The 23,181-nt window shown below is 40.1% G+C and overlaps 1 protein-coding gene and 1 pseudogene across 1 annotated transcript in view; one reads left to right on the top strand and one right to left on the bottom strand.

Moving 5' to 3' along the window:
• The window catches only part of Tmem116 (transmembrane protein 116), a 78,706-nt gene that overhangs the window by 31,518 nt on the left and 24,007 nt on the right, over nt 1–23,181 (top strand). The gene's annotated exons all lie outside the window — the stretch shown is intronic.
• On the bottom strand, nt 14,081–15,365 carry LOC105944943 (annotated as a pseudogene).

Here is a 23,181-nt window from a genome sequence, read left to right as displayed (position 1 = left end):
GTTTCCACTATGACAGATGTGCCACTATTGCACCCATTGGCTCATTTCTGGACCCCCTTTTTTAAATAAGAGAATTAGAGGAAGAGAGAGAATTGGCTTCAGTACCTCCAGCCACTATAATCAAATTCTAGATACATGTGCCACCTTGTGCACATGTGCAACTTTATGCATGCATCAACTTGTGTGTCTGGCTTACATGGGATCTGGGGAGGGTAGTCAAACATGAGTTAGGCTTCACAGGCAAGTGCCTTAACTGCTAAGCCATCTTTCCAGCCCTCTCTTCTTCCTTTCTCCCTCCTCCCCTCCCTTCTTTCTTTCCTCTTCCTTTCTTCCTCCTGTCTTTCTTTTTTCTTTTTTTCTAGGTAGGTTCTCACTCTAGCCCAGGTTGGCCTGGCACTCACTTTAGTTTCAGGCTGGCCTCAAACTCATGGTGATCTTCCTACATCTGCCTCCCTAGTATTTGCCATCACACCCAGCTTCTGGTGAGTTTCTTGTTTCTCATGTGTTCACTATATCACTAAGTGATTCTGACAGATAACATTTTCTGTGAAATCATCAATTTTCATTTTTTTAAATGTCTCTGCAGGTTTTCATCTTATTATATACTTTATTAAATATCTAATCTTCTATAGTTTTCTTTTTAAAAAAATATTTATTTATTTATTTTAGGGGAGAGAAAGAGAGAGAGAGAATGGGCCAGAGCCTCCAGCCACTGCAAACGAACTCCAGATGCATGTGCTCTTTTGTGCATCTGGCTTACATGGGTACTGGGGAATTGAAACTAAGTCCTTTGTCTTTGCAGGCAGGCACCTCTCCAGCCCTCTTTTTTGGAGGTATCACTAGATTCCAGACTGACCTAGAATTCATTATGTAGTCTCAGGGTGTCCTTGAACTTAAGGTGATCCTCTTACCTCCACCTCCTAAGCGCTGGAATTAAAGACATGTGCCACCACATCTATCCTGTTATGTTTTATTTATTTATTTGTTTATTTATTTATTTATTTATTTATTTATTTGACAGAGAGAGAGGGAGAGAATGGGTGCGTCAAGGCCTCTAGCCACTGCAAATGAACTCCAGACATGTGTGCCCCCTTGTGCATTTGGCTAATATGGCTCCTGGGGAATTGAACTTGGGTCCTTTGGCTCTGTAGGTAAATGACTTAACTGCTAAGCCATCTCCCCAGCCCATGTTTTTTTTTTTTTAATGCTATTTTTTGTTTGTTTGTTTTATTTTTGTTTTTCAAGATAGGATTTCACTGTAGCCCAGGCTGACCTGAAATTTACTATGTAGTCTCAGGCTTGCCTCAAACTCACAGTGATCCTCCTACCTCTGCTTCCCGAGTGCTGGGATTAAAGGCATGCATCACCACGCCAAGCTGTTATGTTCTTTCTGTTTTGTTTTGTTTTGAGGCAGGATCTAACCTGGAATTCAATCTGCGATAAAAGGCATTCACCACCACATCTGGCCTGTTACGTTTTTTTGAAGGGGAAGCTTTGTTCAGGGCATGATAAGAGTAAAACAATTTGGAAAGCCACCAAGCACTTTTTCCTACAGCCTACAAATCACTTTTATAATGATAAAAATGATATTCTTTTGAACATATAATGAAGCTTGATAAATATTAATTGAATGAATAAATTCATTTACACATTTATCTGCATATAGAATCCAAGAAATGGACATTTTAGGGGTAAATCAGGAGATATCTTGGAGACTAGTTCTGTCACTTACCTCCTATTTGGCCTTGGGCATATTATGTCTCTTTTGTGAACCTTTATTTGATGGGGTTTTACTTTTTTTTTGGTTTTCAAGGTACGGTTTCACTCTAGCCCAGGCATGCGCCACCATGGCAGGCTTCTTTTTGTTTTCTTGACATAGGGTTTCACCCTAGTCCAGGCTGACCTGGAATTTAGCTGGTGGTGCATGCCTTTAATCCCAGCACTCGGGAAGCAGAGGTAGGAGGATCGCTGTGAGTTCGAGGCCACCCTGAGAATATAGAGTGACTTCCAGGTCAGCCTGGGCTAGAGTGGAACCGTACCTCAAAAACCAAAAAAAAAAAAAAAAAAACAAGAAATATTTTTTAAATGATTTTTTATTCAATTTTTATTTATGCATTTGAGAGAGACAGAGAGAGAGAGAGAGAGAGAGAGAGAGAGAGAGAGAATGGGAATGCCAGGGCCTCCAGCCACAGCAAATGAACTCCAGACACGTGTGCCCCCTTGTGCATCTGGCTAACATGGGTCTGGGGAATTGAGCCTCAAACCAGGATCCTTAGCTTCACAGGCAAGCACTTAACCACTAAACCATCTCTCCAGCCCAGAGAAATATTTTTAAGTTGGGCATGATGGCATACACCTTTAATTCCAGCACAGGGGAGACAGAGGTAGGAGGATTTCTGAGAGTTCAAGGCCACCCTGAGAGTACATAGGGAAATATATATGTATATATATAATCTTTCTATCTGCTTCTTTCTCTCAAATAAATATTTTTTAATAAAAAGAAATAGCATCTGCTTTTTTAATGTTTTATTTATTTATTTGTTTGTTTGTTTATTTATTAGAGAGAGAGGGAAGGAGAACAAGAGAGAGAGAATGGGCACACCAGAGTTTCTGGCCACTGAAACCGAATTCTAGATGTATGTGCCACCATGTGCATCTGGTTTACATGGGTACTAGGGAATTGAACCTGGATCCTTAGGCTTCGCAGGCAAGCGCCTTAACTCCTAAGGCATTCCTCCATGCCATCTACTTTTTTTTTGGAGACTGGGTCTCTTGTAGCCCAAGCTGGCATTGAACTTGTTAATGTAGCTGAGGATGGCCTTTGAATTCTTGATCCTCTTGCATATACATCCCAAGTGCTAGGATAACAGGCTTACATCACCATACCTATTTTATGCAGTGCTGAGTATTGAACCTAGGATGTTTTGCATGCTAAGCAAGCACTTTACCAACTGTGCTGTATCTCCACTTCTGTTTCTTTTGAGACAGATTCTCTCATTAGCCTCGAGCTCACTAATTATGTTAGATTCACATGTGACTCCCAGGAAAATACCTGTCTCCTCCTCCACATTGCTTAGATTTCAAGCTGTGCCACCACACCTGACATTTTTACACGGGTTATAGGGATTGAACTCAGGTCCTCGTGTTTGCGAGATAAGAACTTTACTAACTGTACTGTGTAGTATCTCTATATGATCTTTAATCCCTCATCCAGCCTGACAATGTTATGATTCTATGAAGTTTCATCTGACTGATTTAAGAAGATATTATTCATTTGCTTTTTAGTTTTGTTCCCCCCTCTCTCTTTCTCTCAGGAAAGCAAGAAAAAACTGAAAATTAAAGAATTCTCATAAGCAGATCCCAAATAAGATATTCCAGTCTATACAAAGCTGTTCAATAAAACTTCTTGTAATAACCAATTGTTTTTTGAGGTAGGGTCCTGCTCTAGCCCAGATTAACCTGGAATTCACTATGTAGTCTCACAGTGGCCTTGAACTCATGGAGATTCTCCTACCTGTGCCTCCCAAGTGCTGGGATTAAAGGCATGAGTCATCACGCCCGATTTCTTTTACCTTTTTAATGTATAATTTTTTTTATTGACAACTTCTATGCTTACAGACAATAAACCATAATTCCCTCCCCACCTTTCCCCTTCACAACTTCACTTTCCATCATATCCCCTCCTTCTCTCTGTTAGTCTCTCTTTTATATTGATGTCATCATCTTTTCCTCCTATTATGAGGGTCTTGTGAAGGCATTGCTAGGTCGTGGATATAGAAGCCAATTTCTGTCTGGACAATTACATTGTAAGGAGTCTTACCCTTCCTTTGGCTCTTACATTCTTTCTACCACCTCTTCTGCAAAGGACCCTGCGCCTTGGAGGGTGTGATAGAGATGTTTCAGTGCTGAGCACTCCTCTGTCCCTTCTTCTAGGCACTATGTAGCCTTTTGGGTCATCCCAGTGGTCACCACCATCTGAAAAGAGAAGCTTCTCTAACCATAAATGAAAGTAGCATTAATATATGAATATGAAGGGGATGGAGAAATGGATTAGTGATTAAGGCATTTGCCTGCAATGCTAAAGGATCTAGGTTCAATTCCCCAGAACCCACATAAGCCAGATGCACAAAGGAGTGCTTGCATCTGGAGTTCATTTGCAATGGCTTGAGGCCCTGGCACACCCATTCTCTCTCTCTCTCTCTCTCTCTCAAATAAAGAAAAATAAAATATTTTTTTAAATATATGAATATGAACATTAAGTGTAGTGCTTACAGGGCAGTTTAGTGAGCATAATATATGCATTTAGCCAGACAAGAGTAGGCTTTATACCCACAAGGCTCATTACCTCCCCTGCCATAGGCTTTTGATTAGGTTTTCAGTACCAGGAATGTATTCCCTCCCATAGAGCGGGCCTCCAGTCCAACTAGAGAGCACTTGGTTTCCCCCAGAGCAGATATGCCACTATTGCAACTGTTCGGTCATTTGGCCTGTCTGGCCAAACTTGAGGTTTCCAGTGTCCACTATTTTCACCACTGATAACTTCTGTCTCCCATAGGATTTCATGCAGTACAGCTTTTTCCAGCTTTCAGTTGGCTGGTCTACAGGGAGAAGGTTTTCAGCTCAGCACCAGCTTGTTTTCTCAGTGACCTTGCCACCCAGACATGTGAAGTCTTAAGCAATAGGGACTTACCATCTCATGGGAAATCAAGGGCCTTGGCAATAGCCTGTAATGTTTTGGAGGCAACAGTGATCTCCCTGGCCAACAGCTCACTGGAACATATCCCATCCTTGGCAGTGAAAATTTTCTAGTAACAATCTATGGCTTCTGGATGTACCATTATCCAAATGTAGGCTTTCAAGCCAGGCATGGTGGCACATGCCTTTAATCCCAGCCCTTAGGAGACAGAGGTATTAGGATTGCTGTGAGTTCAAGGCCACCCTGAGACTACATAGTGAATTCCAGGTCAGCCTGGGCTAGAGTGAGACCTTACCTTGGAAAAAAAAAAAAGTAGGCTTTCGGGCTGGAGAGATGGCTTAGCAGTTAAGCGCTTGCCTGTGAAGCCTAAGGACCCCGGTTCGAGGCTCGGTTCCCCAGGTCCCACGTTAGCCAGATGCACAAGGGGGCGCACGCGTCTGGAGTTCGTTTGCAGAGGCTGGAAGCCCTGGCGCGCCCATTCTCTCTCTCTCCCTCTATCTGTCTTTCTCTCTATGTCTGTCGCTCTCAAATAAATAAATAAAAAATGAACAAAAAAAATTAAACAAAAAAAAGTAGGCTTTCATCTGTCTTATTCAGAATATCTTGAGTTTTGATTGACCCTTCCTGTGGTGGTTTGATTCAGGTGTCCCCCATAAACTTAGAAGTTCTGAATGCTAGGTTTCCAGCTAATGGAAATTTAGGAATTAACACCTCCTGGAGGCAGTGTATTGTTGGGGGTAGGTTTATGGGTGTTACACCAGTTTTACCATGCCAGTGTTTGGCACACTCTCCTATTGCTGTTGTCCACCTGATGTTAGCCAGGCGGTGATGTCCACCCTCTGCTCATGTTGTCGTTTTCCCTGCCATCATGGAGCTTCCCCCTCTAGCCTGTAAGCCAAAATAAACCTCTTTTTTTTTTTTTTTTTTTTCCCACAAACTGCTCTTGGTTGGGTGATTTCTACCAACAATGTGAACCTGACTGCAACACTCCCCCCACCCTTCTTTTACTCAGTCTCTTCCCCTGGCCTCGCTTAGGCCATTCCACTACCTGTAATCTGTTTTTCTACTTACATATATACACTACCATCCCCTTAAGTCCTTCCCTATCCTCCCTCTCTTATACCTTTTTCTAGCCTCTGCTACTGACTTTTGGTCCTAGCTCACACACAGGTCTAAACATCTGTAGCTAGGATCCACATATGAGAAAGAGAACATTTGATGCTTGGCTTTCTGGGTCTGGGTTACTTGCTTAGTATAATTCTTTTTTTTTTTTTTTTTTTTTTTTAGGTAGGGTCTCACTCTAGCTTAGGAATTCACTATGGCTTACCTGGAATTCACTATGTAGTCTCAGGGTGACCTTGAACTCACAGCAATCCTCCTACCTCTGCTTCCTGAGTGTTAGGATTAAAGATGTGCATCACCACATCTGGCTATAATCCTTTTTTGATCCACCTATTTCCCTGCAAATTTCATTTTTCTTTACTGATGAATTGAATTCCATTGTGTAAGTGTACCACATCTATATTATCCATTCATCTGTTGAGGGGTATCTAGGCTGGTTCCATTTCCTAGCTATTGTGAATAGAGCAGCAATTAACATGGTTGTGCAAGTATCTCTAAGGTAATGAGAAGAGTCATTAGGATATGTCCCTAGGAGTGCTATAGTTGGATCATATGGTAAGTCTATTGTTAGCTGTCTCAAGAACCTCCACATTGATTTTCACAATGGCTGGACCACATTCCCACCAACAGTATAGAAGTGTTCTTTTTCCACATCCTCGCCAACATTTATTGTCATTTCTTTTCTTGATGATAGCCATTCTGACAGGAGTGAGATGGAATCTCAAAGTAGTTTTAATTTGCATTTCCCTGATGTCTAAGGATGTAGAACACTTTTTTTAATGTTTATATGCTGTCTGTATGCCGTCTCTTTTGAGAACTCTATTTAGTTACTTAGCCCATTTTGTTTTTTATTTTGTTTTGTTTTTCAAGGTAAGGTTTTGCACTAGCCCAGGCTAACCTGGAATTCACTATGTAGTCTCAGAGTGGCCTCTAATTCACAGTGATCTTCCTATCTCAGCCTCCTGAGTGCTGGGATTAAAGGTGTGCACCACCACACCTGGCTATTTAGCCCATTTAAAAATTTTTTTTGTTTATTTTTATTTATTTGAGAGTGACAGACAGAGAAAGAGGCAGAGAGAGAGAGAATGGGCGCGCCAGGTCTTCTAGCCACTGCAAACAAACTCCAGACATGTGCGCCCCCTTGTGCATCTGGCTAACGTGGGTCCTGGGGAATCTAGGCTCGAACGGGGTCCTTAGGCAAGCGCATAACTGCTAAGCCATCTCTCCAGCCCTAGCCCATTTTTTAATTGAGTTGTTTGATTTCTTTATCTTTTATTTTTTTTGTTGTTTATTTTTATTTATTTATCTAAGAGTGACAGATAGGGAAAGAGGCAGAGAGAAAGAGAGAGAATGGGCATGCCAGGGCTTCCAGCCACTGCAAACAAACTCCAGATGCATGTGCCCCCTTGTGCATCTGGCTAATGTGGGTCCTGGGGAATCGAGCCTCAAACTGGGGTCCTTAGGCTTCACAGGCAAGCGCTTAACCACTAAGCCATCTCTCCAGCCCTGGGTTGTTTGATTTCTTATTGTTTTGTTTTTTGTGTTCTTTGTATATTCTGGATATTAGTCCTCTGTCAGATATGTAGCTGGCAAAGATTTTCTCCCATTCTGTAGGTTGCCTCTTTGCTCTATTCACAGTGACCTTTGCTGTACAAAAGCTTTATAGTTTCATGAGCTCCCATTGGTTGATTAGTGGTTTTATTTCCTGAGCAATTCAGAAAGTCATTGCCTATGCAAATATGTTGTAGGGTTTACCCTACTTTTTCCTCTAGCAGTTTTAGAGCTTCAGGTCTGATATTAAGGTCTCTGGTCCCTTTGGATTTGAGTCTTATTCATGGAGAAAGACAAGGATCTATTTTTATTGTTCTACATCTAGCTATCCAGTTTTCCCAACATCACTTGTTGAAGAGGCTATCTTTTCTCCAACAAATATTTTTGTCAAAAATTGGATGGTTGTAGCTGCCTGCATTAACATCTGGGTCCTCTTTTCTGTTCCATTGATCTACATGTCTGTCTTTGTGCCAGTACCATGCTGTTTTTGTTACTATGGCTTTGTAATATAGGTTAAAACCAGGTATAGTGACACCAATAGCCTTATTTTTGTGGCTCAAATTTTTTTTTTGGATATTTGAGGATTTTTGTGCTTCCAAATTAATTTTAGGATTTTTTTCTATTTCCATGAAGAACATCATTGGAATTTTAATGGTAATTGTATTAAATGAGTAGATTGCTTTTGGTAGGATTGATATTTTTCACAATATTGATTCTTGCAATCCAAGAACATGGGATGTCTTTCCATTTCCTAGTGTCTTCTCACTGAGTGTTTTAAAGTTCTCATTGTAGAGATCCTTCACTTCCTTGGTTAGGTTTATTCCAAGGTCCTTTTTTTTTTTTTTTTTTTTTTTTTTGAGGCAATTGTGAATGGGAGAGATTCCCAGCATACGGGAAAGCTACTGATTTCTGAGTACTTATTCTGTATCCTGCTATGTTGTTAAAAGTATTTATGTGGCACACACCTTTAATGCCAGCACTTAGGAGGCCAAGTTAGGAGGATTGCCATGAGTTCGAGGCCACCCTGAGACTCCATAGTGAATTCCAGGTCAGCCTGGGCTAGAGTGAGACCCTACCTTGAAAAAAAAAAAAAGTACTTATGTGCTCTAACAGTTTGCTGGTAGAGTCTTTAAGGTCCTTTATATATAAAATCATATCACCTGCAAATAATGATAATTTGATATCTTCCTTTCCAATTTGTATCCCTTTTATGAGTGTCTCTTGCCTTATTGCTATGGCTAAGACTTCCAGTGCTATATTAAATAAAAGTGGGGACAGTGGACACCCTTGTCTTATTCCTGAATATACTAGAAAAGCTTCAAGTTTTTTCCCACTTAGTATTATGTTGGCTGTAGGTTTGTCATAAATAGCTTTTATTATATTGAGATATGTTCCTTTTGTAGGACTTTTACCATGAAGGGATGTTGAATTTTGTCAAATACCTTTTCTGTATCTATTGAGATGATTATGTGATTTTTGTCCTTCAGTCCATATATAGTGTATTACATCTGTTGATTTGAGTATGTTGAACCATCCCTGCATCTCTGGAATAAAGCCTACTTGGTTGGTGTGAATAATCATTCTGATATATTCTTGTATTCTATTTGCCAATATTTTGATGAGAATTTTTGCATCTGTGTTCATGAGGGAGGGGATTGGCCTGTAATTTTCTTTTTCTCTTTTTACTTTTTTTTGGTTTTTTGAGGTAGGGTCTGACTCTAGCTCAGGCTGACCTTGAATTTACTGTGTAGTCTCAGGGTGGCCTCAAATTCATGATCCTCCTACCTCTGCCTCCCAAGTGCTGGGATTAAAAGCATGTGCCACCACACCCAGCTGTTATTTTCTTTTCTTTTGGTGTTTTTTTCAAATTTTTATTAACAACTTCTATGATTATAAAAAATATCCCATGGTATATTTTTTATAATCCTCTCTCCCCCCACTTTCCCCTTTGAAACTCCATTTTCCATCATATTCTTTTTTTTTAAACTTTTTGTCAGACATGGTGGTGCATGCCTTTAATCCCAGCACTCAGGAGGCAGAGGTAGGAGGATCACCATGAGTTCGAGGCCACCCTGAGACTACATAGTGAATTCGGAGCTAGAGTGAGACCCTACCTCAAAACAAACAAACAAAAAAAAATTTTAAAGTATCAATTTATTGCATGCAGTACAGAAAAATAGAAAGGATATTTTAAAAGAAATGTGTTGTGTTTATTGTAAAATAATGCAGTGGTTCCTTGCCATGTTAGTACACATGTGACATTAAAATTTGAGTTATAAAATGTTATTACCATCTCAAATAAAATATGGCATTAACAAAACATGATTCACATTATGGAATTAGACTGACTTTATCCTGAATATATTTGAATATATGTTGAAAACAACTTGAATTTTCAATATATGCTATACTGTTATAAATTATGTAGAATACACCTGTTATATATGTATAGATGCTACTTTTGTTTAAAAATGTGTTGGTTATACATAACCCTATTTTAGTGTACTTTTTAAATTAATTTATTTATTTGAGAGAGGGAAAGAGGCAGAGTGAGTGAGAGAGAGAGAGAGAGGAAGAGAAAGAGAGAGAAAGGGTGTGCCAGGGCTTCTAGCCACTGCAAACAAACTCCATATGCAAGCGTCACCTTGTGCATCTGGCTTACATGGGTACTGGGGAATCAAACCGAGGTCCTTTACCTTTGCAGGCAAGCACCTTAACTGCTTAGCCATCTCTCCAGCATTTAATATACATTTTAAAGATACAAAATATAAATGGAGGTATATTTGTGCCATTTGGCAAAAATGTTGACTATAATCAGGATGATTTGTCTATCTCCTCATACAAAAGAACATACTTCTTCTGATTAGCAAAGGTGATGTGCATAAGTATTATAGGAAGAAACAGTGTGCTTCACTGTCTACCCATCAAGTTAAAAATAGATGTCTGTTCTGTCATTTCCACCTTTACCTGAGTAATATGAAGAGACCTAAGCTAGGGAACTTATGACTCATTTTTCCTTTCATAGTTTTCTTCATAATTACCAAACATAATAGGAAAACAATGTTGGAGGAAGAACAGAGGAGAAGGATGGTATCTCAACTATGGTCTAAGTGGAAAGGTGACTTTATCACGAGCTCATTTCCCTAAGTTCGTGGACAGGACACTGACAGGAATCACTATTATTCTGAGCTTGTGAGATGTGTGTAGATCAAATGTGGCCTTCATGCTTTAATCACATCAAAACTGTTTCTACCCATGTCAAACCTTATCCAAATAAGAAACGGTACAAATTAGAAGATAGAAAATCTTAACAACGAAAATATCATGACTCCAGCAACCAAAGCTTTAATTTCTATTAATTATCAGGTGTTCACAGCGCGCCCTAAGTATAAGCTGCTCTTTGACAAAAATTCAGTATTGTACTAGACAAATCATTTTATAGTCAAAAAAATTTTCAAAAACATAAGGTGGCCACAGTGTTAGGTGCCTATCACTGTACTAGAAAGGCTTGATGTGCACAGAGTTCTGTAGTTTCCAAGTCAGTCTCGTCAGTGACATATTATCACCTCTGAATTTCCTGTGAGGTCTTCTCTGCCCCATTAGTATTGTTTTATGTCACAAATCATTCTTTCCTTAGCTTGCATTATTCTTTGTAGGATCCTTTTTAATAATGTTGTCTCCTCTAATGATTCTTAAAATAAGAGGTTTTAAGATTATTTTTCCTAAATGACTTTATCTTGCCATATTCAAAAGTTTAGTATTTTCAAATTTATAGTGGCTTAATAACTGAAGATCACCTGAACATCTCTCTAGCTGAATGTGTACAATGGGCTGGAAGCTGACATTCAAGATGGATGCACGGCCATTCTCACTATGGATAGGGCCAAAAACGAAGGCTTGATTTACACCTAACACCAACTGCTTGGTGAAAAGATTAGATGCTTCCAAATGGAACCAGGGCCATTGTACATTGTGAAAGCTTGTTTCTACTCCTGCTAATCAAAAGAAAGCCTCCAACACAGAAGCTAGTGAAGAATGATGCCCTACATCCCTAAACATGGCCTCTGCCCTTTGCTGAAGAAATAAAGGCTTCTTGGAGGAGACAAATGGTCGAGAGTAACACATAAGTACTGTGCAACTGCCAAAGCCCTGACTTAGCAACAAACAAGGACTGTGGCCCTGAAGTACTAACACCAGCAAAGGAGAAAGGCAGCCTAGGAAACACTATGGAGCTAATGTCACACTCACATTTGGTCAGCATGGACAAATCCCTCCAGGGTGGTTGACCAGCACTACATGCAGACAGCATCAAACAGCACTTTGTAAACTCAAAAACAAAGAAAAGTCACAAGATTGGTGTGTCATGAACACTCATCTTTTTAAAAATATGTTATTCTTGTTTATTTATTTATTTGACAGAGGAAGATAGAGGAGGGAGAGAGAGAGTGAATGGGCATGCCAGGGCCTCCAGCCAGTGCAAACGAACTCCAGATGCATGTGCCCCCTTGTGCATCTGGCTAATGTGGGTCCTGGAGAATCAAACCTGTGTCCTTTGACTTTGCAGGCAAACACCTTAACCACTAAGCCATTCCTCCAGCCCCATGAAGACTCATTTCTAAACAAACATACTGCATCTGTTACATTTCTTTCCTTTGTCATGTATGACTATATAGGATAATCATTCTACATAATGATAAGATGGAAGGTAGCCTTTAATTGTGATGAATTTATACAAAATACAACCTTCATGATATGAATTAGCAACTCTTCCTAAAAAAAGACATTTTACAATTGAAATTTATAGAAAAGTATTATTCTTTGAAAATCATACTTACACATATATATACTCAGTCTCTATACACTGGCATAAAGTGAAGGCTGAGTGATACTTGGCGCAAAAAAAAAAAAAAAAAAAAAAGTACTAGCTCTGTGTCCATGGGAAAAGTGTTAACTTAAGGTCAGGATGAAGGGCTTGTTGTCTCTGGCTGTGTGCAAAAGGCCAGTAAATGTCACCGAAGCTTGGAAAAGTGCTGTAATGAAGCTGACAGTGCGAGCGGCCTCAGTGCCAGCACACTCCCGAAATGCCCAGGAACAACTTGACACGATGCTACCTCATAGCTCATGTTACTAAGGAAAATTTTGCAGGTTTCAAAGGGCTTTTTGCTTTAAATAAGATTTTTTTCAGACTTTAATACAACTAATTACCACTTCCCATCTACAGCATTTTACTGTTAAATGTATAATAGGTTCTGTGACAAAAGGCAACAGAACTTTTTTGTTCCCACATGAAAAAAGCTACAAATAGTATTTCCTGATTGCCTTTTGACACAGTTCTATTTCCCAGCCACTGTAGTATTAAGCCAAAAAAATAAAAGCTTTCTTCTTTCCTTGATTTTTTTTTCCTTTTTTGACAACATTTATTTTCAAAAAGTTCACTAAACAATCCTTCACTTGTTTGATTAGGCAAGTCCTAAGTACTGGGACTTAGATCAAGTGTGGGAATTTCATAAGTAGTATGTACAATCATGTATTAACCCTAACCCTAATGTGACTCTACAGTAAGTTCTAGCTTTTGCTATGATGGCTGCTAGTGGTTCATCCACAGACTTACAAAACTAACAGAAGCTACAATTCTCCTTGCTACCAAAACTACGAATGTTAAAAAAATTCAAATTTCACAAAAAATGGCAATGAATTCTAAATTTCTTTTTCTAGAAGATGTGATCCAGGCTATACCTAACAAAACACGGTACATTAACATTTGCAACAGTCCCGTTTATTAAGAAAAGGCTGGAGGTCTGTACTCACCAGGGCAAGTCAATGGCACCCTGCACATAGGCCTCACATATACTTCTTGCCAAAAACAAAATAGAGTTTACATAAAAATAGATTAACCCAGGTAAGTGTATATATATATATATATATATATATATATATATATATATATATATGTGTGTGTGTGTGTGTGTGTGTGTGTGTGTGTGTGTGTGTGTATATATACATATATATATGTATACATATATATATACATATATACATATATATATGTATGTATGTGAACTGCTATTTACATTAAAACACTACATTACATAAGTGAAAGAATAAAATACCATCATTCATACAGTTCATTGTACCTTTTTTTTTTTTTTTTTTTTTTGGTTTTTTGAAGTAGGGTCTTGCTCTAGCACAGGCTGACCTGGAATTCACTCTGTAGTCTCAGGGTGGCCTCAAGCTCATGGTGATCCTCCTACCTCTGCCTCCCAAATGCTAAAATTAGAGGCATGCGCCAGCATGCCTGGCTTCATTGTAACTTTTAAGGTGAAAATACAGTTATAGAACTAGGCTTGCTTACCATGATTATCCCATTATTTACTAAAGAAGTGACATCAAAGATTTCTTATTCACATATCTCCTTCCAAGCATAACACGCATCATACCTCTTAAGCAATAAGAAACTTCTAAAGAATCTCTATTACAATGACTTTAAAGCTATGGATTCATAACTAGACAGAGTTCTGATGAAAATGTATGAAATAATCTCAAGAATTACAATTCCCAAATGTACAAACGATTAGGACCATCACCAGGGAGCACTGAGGCCAGTGGCAAGCTTCCATCATTCTTCAGTAAGTACAGACCCAAATCACTTCCAGAAAGGAGTGATCTAGATCAGATTACTCAGCACAACTCAAATGATAAAAGTGGCAAGACTCATATGATGGTCACATTGGATGAAGTTTTTGTCATTTCTTCAGGAGAATGACTCTTGATCACTTCTTTGATGAACTGCTCAAGGGCCGTGAAATAGCCTTGACACTGCCATATGTCATTATGTGTTCCATCTGGAAAAATGGCCAGCCTCTTAGTCTGAGACGGGGAAAGCTTGTAAAGTTGCTTCATCATTACCGGTGGGATTAGCTGGTTGGAGAGTCCATAGATGAAAAGAGAAAGCATTCTGCATTGAGAGACTTTTCTGTAGGATAAGAACTTGTAGTACCACAGAGGAAGGTACCGCATAGGGAAGAATGAAAATAAAGTGCTGGCCATATGTGGTATTCTCCATCATACATATCCTCCACCATACATGTTCTCCACCATAATGGCTGAAATCCCATGAGAATTTTCAGAAGCCAAATGAATAGCCACTGCACCTCCCAAGGAATGGCTGAACAGGAAAACCTTGGTTTTAGCAAGGTCAGGTCTGGTCATCACATAGTCCAGCATACCTTCAGAATCCAAGTAGAGCCCTTCTTCACTCACTTCCCCTTCACTCTTCCCAAAGCCTCGGTAGTCCATAAGGAGAAGGTGAATTTTGAGGTTAACCAGCATGAGCAACACGTTCAGGAGCCTGTGACCTATGTTGCCTGCATTCCCATGAAAATAAATCACAGTTGGGGAATAGGGTGAATTGTCTTTTGTGTAGCTCACCAAAATAAGATTCAGACATACTCCATCTTTGTTTCTGATGAAGATGTCATCACGTGGAATGCCAGTAGGCATGGGAACATAAAGGTGAGAAGAGGATGGCTGTTCTGGAAAGTACATCTTGGAATTTAAATAGTATGCCTGCTATGGATATCAATATTAACAGAAGTAAGAAGTAAGAAGTAAGAAGTAAGTTTCCATAAAGATGGAAACTCACTATCAAAGCTAAAAGAGACATGCAGCAGAAAGCCCAAGACCAGGAAGCCAAGGCTACCAGACATCTTTCAACAAAGTTCCATAGCATCCAGGACTTTTCCTTGGCAGCTCTTTGGAGGTATCTCAGACTTGCAGGCAGACTGCGCAGCCAGCTGCAGGCTCGGAATCAGTCATCATGCAGTACCGCTGGCCTGCGCTGCTCGCATCATTGCTCTTTATCTTCCCGCAGCTCAAGCACAGCCACCACCACCGTTGCCATTGTCGAGCCCAGAGCTTCTGCGACATAGCTCCTGGCTACTCCACTTCCAGCCCATGCTCTGGTGTCGCTGGCAAATGCCCCCACCAGCTTCCACATAACCTGCTCTCCATCTTCCTTCCTAGAGTGGAAATCCAGCCCACCCCCTGTAATTTTCTTTTTTTGTTCTGTCTTTGTCTGGTTTTGGTATCAGGGTGATGCTACTACTTTCATAGGAATTTGGTAGAATTGCTTCTTTTTCTAGTTTTGGTTTTTGGTTTTTTTTTTTTTCGAGGTAGGGTCTCACTCTGGTCCAGGCTGACCTGGAATTAACTCTGTCATCTCAGGGTGGCCTTGAACTCATGGCAATCCTCCTACCTCTGCCTCCCGAGTGCTGGGATTAAAGGCGTGCACCACCACACCCGGCTTCTTTTTCTATTTTATGGAAACATTTGAGAAGCATGGTATTAGTTTTTCCATGAAGGTCTGGTAAAATTCACCAGTGCATCCATCTGGGCCTGGACTTTTTTTTTTTTTTTTTTAGTTGGGAGACTTTTTATAGCTGCTTGGATCTCTGTACTTGGTATAGGTCTATTTAAATGGTTTATCTCATCTTCATTTAATTTTGGTGGGTCATATAAATCAAGGAAATCATCCATTTTCTCAGATTTTCAAACTTAGAGGCATATGTATACTTAAAGTGTGTCTTTATGATTTTATGAATTTCTTTGATATCTGTTGTAATGATGCCTTTTTCATCTCTAATTTTATTAAGTTTTGTTTTTTCTCTCTTTTGGTCAGATTTGCTAAGGGCTTATCAATCTTGTTTATCCTTTCAAAGAACCAACTCTTTGTTTCATTTATTCTTTGGATTTTTTTTGTTTCAATTTCATTAATTTCTGCCCTAATGTTTATTGTTTCATCCCATCTACTGATTTTTGGTTTGCCTTGTTCTTTTTCCAAGGCTTTAAGGTGAAGCACTAACTTGTTTACGGTGAACTCTCTAATTTCTTTTTCTTTCTTTCTTCTTTTTTCTTTTTTTCCCAAGGTAAAGTCTCACTCTAGCCCAGGCTGACCTGGAACTTACTATGTAGTCTCAGGATGGCCTTGAACTCATGGTGATCCTCCTACCTCTGCCTTCTGAGTGCTGGGATTAAAGGTGTGCACCATGCCCAGCTCTAATTTCTTAATATAGGCACTTAGAGCTATAAATTTCCCTTTTAGGACTGCTTTCATTGTGTCCCAAAGCTTTTGGTATGTTGTATTCTCATCATCATTTGGTTCTATGAATTTATTGATTTCCTTTTTGATTTCAATGACCCATTCATCATTTAATAGTGTACTATTTAGTCTCCATGAATTTCTGTATGCTCTGTAGTCTTTCTTGTTGATTTGTAGTTTAATCCCATTGTGGTCAGATAGAGTACAAGGAATTATTTAACTTTTCCTGTATTTGTTAACATTTGCTTTGTGTCCTAATATATGGTCAATTTTGGAGAATGTTCCATGTGCTGCTGAGAAAAATGTGTATTCTGCAACATTTGGATGGAATGTTCTGTAAATATCTGTTAGGTCCATTTGTTCCATGACATCATTTAATACAGATGTCTCTCTGTTTATTTTTTGCTAGGATGACCTGTCAATTAATGAGAGTGGGGTATTGAAGTTACTCAGTACAATTGTACTTGGTGTTTTCTGTGACCTTAAATCTAATACTGTTTGTTTGATGAAATTGGGAACCCCCATGTTAGGTGCATATATGTTTAGGATTATAATGTCCTCTTGTTGGAGTGGTCCTTTAATTAGTACAAAGTGACCTTCTTTAACTTTCCTCACTAATGTTGGTTTGAAGTCTATCCTGTTAGATATTAGGATAGCAACCCCTGTGTGTTTCCTAGGCCCATTTTGAAATACTGTTTTCTATCCTTTCACCCTAAGACAGTGTCTATGTTTTATTGAGAGATGAGTTTCCTGGAGGCAACAAACAGTAGGATCCTGCCTTTTAATCCAGTCTGCAAGCCTGTGTCTTTTGGTTGGGGCATTGAGGCCACTGATATTAAGAGTTATTGCCAGGCATGGTGGCACATGCGTTTAATCTCAGCACTGTGGAGGCAGAGGTAGGAGTATCACCAAGAGTTCCACACAACCCTGGACCTACATAGTGAATTCTAGGTCAGCCTGGGCTAGAGTGAGACCCTACCTTGAAAAACCAAAACAATAACAAAATACAAAACAAAAACCAGCACAGAGTATGCAAGTGTGGGGATTGAAACAAACAGATAACTGTGTGAAGCCAAAATCCCTAAGGGTGTGTGTTGCTCTATACCCTTAATCCTGTCAGCTGGGAAGTTGAGATTTCTGTTCTTAAATGGGTTCCAGGTCAGCCTGGGTCTGAATCAGACCCTGCCCCCAATAATGACAGAAGAAAAAGACAAAGGCCCCATGAATCTGAAAGCATGAAAGGCAACAACAGTCAACCCTCAAACACAGCTTAATTGAAATAGTAAAGCCAACCACAAATATGTAAACCATACCTGCCCTGACATGGAAAGAGAGATTACTACTTCCAGTGCAGGCCTATGTACGTGCTTTTTTGTCTTTTGGCCTCATTATCTCTCTTTTTTTTTTTTATTTTTATTAACATTTTCCATGATTATAAAATATATCCCATGGTAATTCCCTCCCTCCCCACCCCCACACTTTCCCATTTGAAATTCCATTCTCCATCATATTACCTCCCCATTACAATCTCGGCCTCATTATCTCTTGAGGTGGCTTCCAATTTCACCAATGCTGAGTGCCCATCTTGATCCCTCCATGTTGTGCTGTGGATCTGGTGCTCTGATCAGCTGTGCTGGATGCCCGGCCACTGAAGCTGAATCCATTCTCCAGAGGTTCACTGCCCAAGGGTTGGGGGATGGGAGGAAGCCTGGTGTACTGGAACTGCTCAGCTGGTCCCACATATATCCCCTTCAGCTGGTCTCTGCTGTCTCTCCTTCAAGTTTCTTGACTTTGCAAGGTGGCTGATGAGGTTGGAAAATCCCCTTGTTTGGTTTCTGCTCCTGCAGCTCCAAGCCGGGCAGGCAGGCATGTGGATCTGCACAGATAGGGGCCGCAAGCACCTCAGTGGATTCTGGCCAGTTTCCTCCTTTCTGGTAGATCTTGATCTCTCCTGTTTCTCTGCTGTGGCTGATAAAAACCAATACATCTTGACTTTTCAGAAGAAAAGTGTATTTTGCTGTGGTTTTGCTTAAATCCCTCCTAGGCTGGTTTGTTGTGACTCCTATGCAGCCATCTTACTGGAAGCTTTTTGTTGTTTTGTTTTGTTTTTCAAGGTAGAGTCTCACTCTAGCTCAGACTGACCTGGAATTCACTATGTAGTCTCAGGGTGGCCTCAAACTCATGGCAGTCCTCCTACCTCTCTCCCAAGTGCTGTGATTAAAGGTGTACGCCACCATACCTGGCTGTTTTTTCAAGGTAGGATCTCACTCTAGCCCAGGCTAGCCTGGAACTCACAGTGATCCTCCTACCTCATCCTCATGAGTACTAGGATTAAAGGCATGCACCACCACACCTGGCTGCCGGAGCCCACAGAGTGGAATAGTACCTGAGGAGGGAGTGAGGATTAAGAAAAAAGACAAAAGACAAAAGATGAACTCAGGAGGGCTATCAGCGAATACTAAAGCCCCGACTTTATTTAGTTCAGCTATTTTATACTTCTCAGAGCACAAGAATGCAAGCAGAAAAATGCTAATATTTACACAGGATCTCTTGAGAAAGCCACATCCTCCTACATTGGTCAAAGAACAGTCAAATCTTAGCCTTTAGCTCAAAATGTTACTTCTTTCTCAATTCCCAGAACCTCAGCTGATATCTAATCTCATGCTTGGCAAAACATTCTGCTTCTCTCTGGCCCACCATGTCAGTGTACACTGCTCATAAACAAATGTCCAGGCAAGTGGCTCCCGACACCTGGCAATAACCACAATATTTTATTCAGTTTCTTTCAGTAGCTTCTAGTCATGTGTGGCTATTGAGTATAGCAAAAATGGCTAATGAAATGAAGGAACTGAACTGAGTAATACATTTTGAGACCCTGGCTAGGGCTGGCTTGGAACAGTGTGTATCTTAGGTGGCCCTCTAACTCGCAGCCATCTTTCTGCCTCAGTTTCTCAAATTACAGAAATATGTCACCATGCCCTGTAGGAACTGAATTTTTCCTACAACCTAGAACTATACTATGGTCCCTTTTTCTTCTTGTTTTTCTCCATACATTTCATATTTACAATTACTGTTCTGTAACTTACATAGTTTCTGCAGTCCCTACAATGACGGCCAATGGATAGACATCCTTTCACATAGTAACCTGTATAATCCGTGTTCTGGAAATGGAAAATACCACAAAAAATTACTTTATTTTCCTCATTTTATACAGATAAATACTTAGACAAGTACCTAAAAATTCAATCTTATGGATTTTATATTTCTCATTTTATGCATTCATTCATTCACTCAAGAGCCAAGAGATGTGCTCGGAATGTGGCTCAGTTAGTACAGTGCTTGTATAGTTTGCACAAAGCCCTGGGTTCCATTCTCGCACTTTATAAATAAGTTGTGGTGGCACAAGCCTATAATCTCATCACTTGAGTAGGTGGCAGAATGATTCAAGGGCTAGAGAGATGGCTTATCAGTTAAGGTGTTTGCCTGCAAAGCCAAAGGTTCAATTCCCCAGGACCCACGTTAGCCAGAAGCACAAAGGGACACACGTGTCTGGAGTTTGTTTGCAGTGGCTGGAGGCCCTGGAGCGCCCATTTATTCTCTCTCTCTCCCTCTTTCTCTGTCAAATAAATAAATAAATATAAATAAAGTATTTAAAATAAATAAATTCAAGGTCATGTGCTGGAAGGATGGCTTAGTGGTTGAGGCGTTTGCTTGCAAAGCCAAAGGACCCAGTTCGATTGCCCAGGACCCACATTAGCCAGATACACAAGGTGGCACATGCGTCTGGAGTTTGTTTGCAGTGGCTGGAGGCCCTGGTATGCGCCCCCCCCTCTCCCTCCCTCCCATTCCCTCTGTTAAATAAATAAATAAATAAATTTTAAATAATAATTCAAGGTCATGCCTGAAAAATGGCTTAGCAGTTGAGGCACTTGCCTGAAAAACCTAACAACCTGAGTTTGAGGCCCCAGAACCCATATAAAGTCATATACACAAAATGGATTTGAACTGAAGGCAATCCTGCCTCTGCCTCCCAAGTGCTGGTATTAAAGGCATATGCTAACACACCCAGCTAAATAAAATATTTTTTTTAAATTCAAGGACATCTTCAAGTATGTGGCAAGTTCAAGGCCAGTCCAGGCTACATGAAACCTTGTCTCAAGAGAAAATAAAAAGCCAAAGGACTGACTAGAATTTATGAGCAGTTATTCGCCCACAGAGTCATTCCATGAAGAAGTTGCTCTAATGAGACCAGAAGCTAAAGATAATGACAACATAGGAAACTCTTTCTTATGAGAACAAATTATTTTGTTTTTCAGGAAAGGTGTTTTTTTTTTCTTTTGAGGCAAGCCCATCAGACAGGCCTTTTTTTTTTTTTTTTTTATGTGTGTGTATGTGAGAGAGAGAGAGGGGAAGAAAATTGGCATGCCAGGGCCTCCCGCCACCGCATTCAAACTCCACACACATGCACCCCCTTGTGTGTATGTGCTACCTACATGCTTGTGTTACTTTGTGCTTCTGCCTTATGTGGGACCTGAAGAGTCAAACATGAGTCCTTATGCTTTATAGGCAAGCACTTTAACCGCTACGCCATTTCTCCAGCCCTGAAAAGGGTTTTAGGTAATCAGGCTGGCATTGAATTTTATAAAGCTGAGGATGACCTTGAAGTCATGACCCTCTTGTCTCTTCCCAATTACTGGTATTACAAGGGCACACTGCTATACCAAGGTTGTTTGTTTATTTGTGTTTTTTGGACAAATTAATCTTTGAAGAAAAATTAGAATATATGTAAGGTTTGGTCTCATGTATGATGTTATAGCCAGCTTCATGTTGCTGGGATGAACCTCCAGACCAGACAGTTATGGAAGAAGGGATTTACTTGAAACTTACAGATACAGGGGAAGTTTCATAATGGTGAAAGAATTTGGCCCCCTTTACCAAATCCATGCAGAGAGAAAGACCACCACCAGCACTACAAGCAAACACACTCTGGAAACCCCAAGCAGAACTCAGACTGCTTTCTGCATACCTTTAGGCTGGAATTCAGATCCATCCCCAGTAACACCTTAGGGCTGGATCACAGAATCTGTCCACAGTGACACCTCCTCCAGCCAGGTGGCTGGAGGTCTAAGTTACAAGCTTTAATAAACTCCTGAATCTATTGGAGAACATCCATTAAAACTACCACTTATGGTATTCTGCTTTTTGTGCATACAAAGCATACTGTACTTCTCTTTTTGTTGTTGTTGTTTATTTTTATTTCTTCATTTGAGAGCAACAGTCAGAGAGAGAAAGAGGCAGATAGACAGAGGGAGAGAGAATGGGTGCACCAGGGCCTCTAGCCACTGCAAATGAGCTCCAGACTCGTGCGCCCCCTTGTGCATCTGGCTAATGTGAGTCCTGGGGAATGGAGCCTCAAACTGGGGACCTCAGGCTTCACAGGCAAGCACTTAACCACTAAGCCATCTCTCCAGCCCTGTACTTCTCTTTATAATCATTCAACATCACTAATTTGAAAGAGATGAGCTCAAGTCTAAAATAGCAACCAAAGGGCTGAAGAGATGGCTAAGCTGTTAAAGTCACTTGCCTGCAAAACTTGATGGCCTGATTTGAATTCCCAGTACCCACATAAAGCCAGATGTACAAAGTGGCACATACAAGTGGAGTTCATTTGCAGTGACAGGATACCCTAGTGTACCCATTCTCTCTCTCTCCCTTTACATACATATATATATTTTTTTATATTTATATATATTTAATATATATATATTAAAAATAGTAATCTTAGTACCTCTTTTGTTCCATTAAATCTATATAGTAAAAACAAAGATATTTTCATCTTTGAATTCTTTTGTTGAGTGTGTTTATGTGCAAAATATGTGTAGTGTATACACGTGTGTATGCAGATGCATGTAGAGGCATATGCATGTAGAGGCATATGCATGTAGAGGCTGGAAGAAAATGGCTCAGTGGTTATAGGCACTTGCTTTCAAAGCCTAGTGGCCCAGATTCAATCACCCAGGACCTATGTTAAGCCAGATGCACAAAGTGGTGCATGAATATGGAGTTCATTTGCAGTGGCAGGAGGCCTTGGTATGCCTATACTCACACTCTCTCTGTCTCCCTCTTTCTCTCTCAAATAAATAAACAAAAAAAAAAATTTTTATGTTTATTTAGTTACAAACAGAGAGAATAAGCATGAGTACACCAGGGCCTCCTACCACTTCAAATGAACTTTAATGCATATGCCACTTTGTGCATCTGGCTTAATGTGAGTACTGGGAAATCAAACCCAGGGCATCAGGCTTTGTAAGCAAGCACCTTCAACTGCTGACCCATCTCCCCAGCCCCCAAAATATATTTTTCAAATATTTGTTTATTTGTGTGCAGAGAGCAACAGCATGGAGAAAGAAAGAAGGGACATACCAGGTCCTGTAGCCACTGCAGACAAACTCCACGTGCATGCACAACTTGTGCATCTGCCTTTATGTGGGTTCTGGGGAATCAAACCCAGGTCCTTAGGCTTTGCAGGCAAGTGCCTTAACCACTGAGCAATCTCTCCAGCTCCCAAAATATATTTTACAATTTTTAAAAATATTTTATTTATTTATTTATTTGAGAGACAGAAAGAGGCAGAGAGAGAGAGAGAGGGTGTGAGAGAGAATGGGCACACTAGGGCCTCTAGCCACTGCAAACGAACTCCAGATGAATGAGCCTC

Source organism: Jaculus jaculus, chromosome 13 (assembly GCF_020740685.1).
Source record: "Jaculus jaculus isolate mJacJac1 chromosome 13, mJacJac1.mat.Y.cur, whole genome shotgun sequence".
Taxonomy (NCBI): domain Eukaryota; kingdom Metazoa; phylum Chordata; class Mammalia; order Rodentia; family Dipodidae; genus Jaculus; species Jaculus jaculus.
Note: the sequence above shows the minus strand (reverse complement) of the source record. Positions and strands in the feature narration are given on the sequence as shown.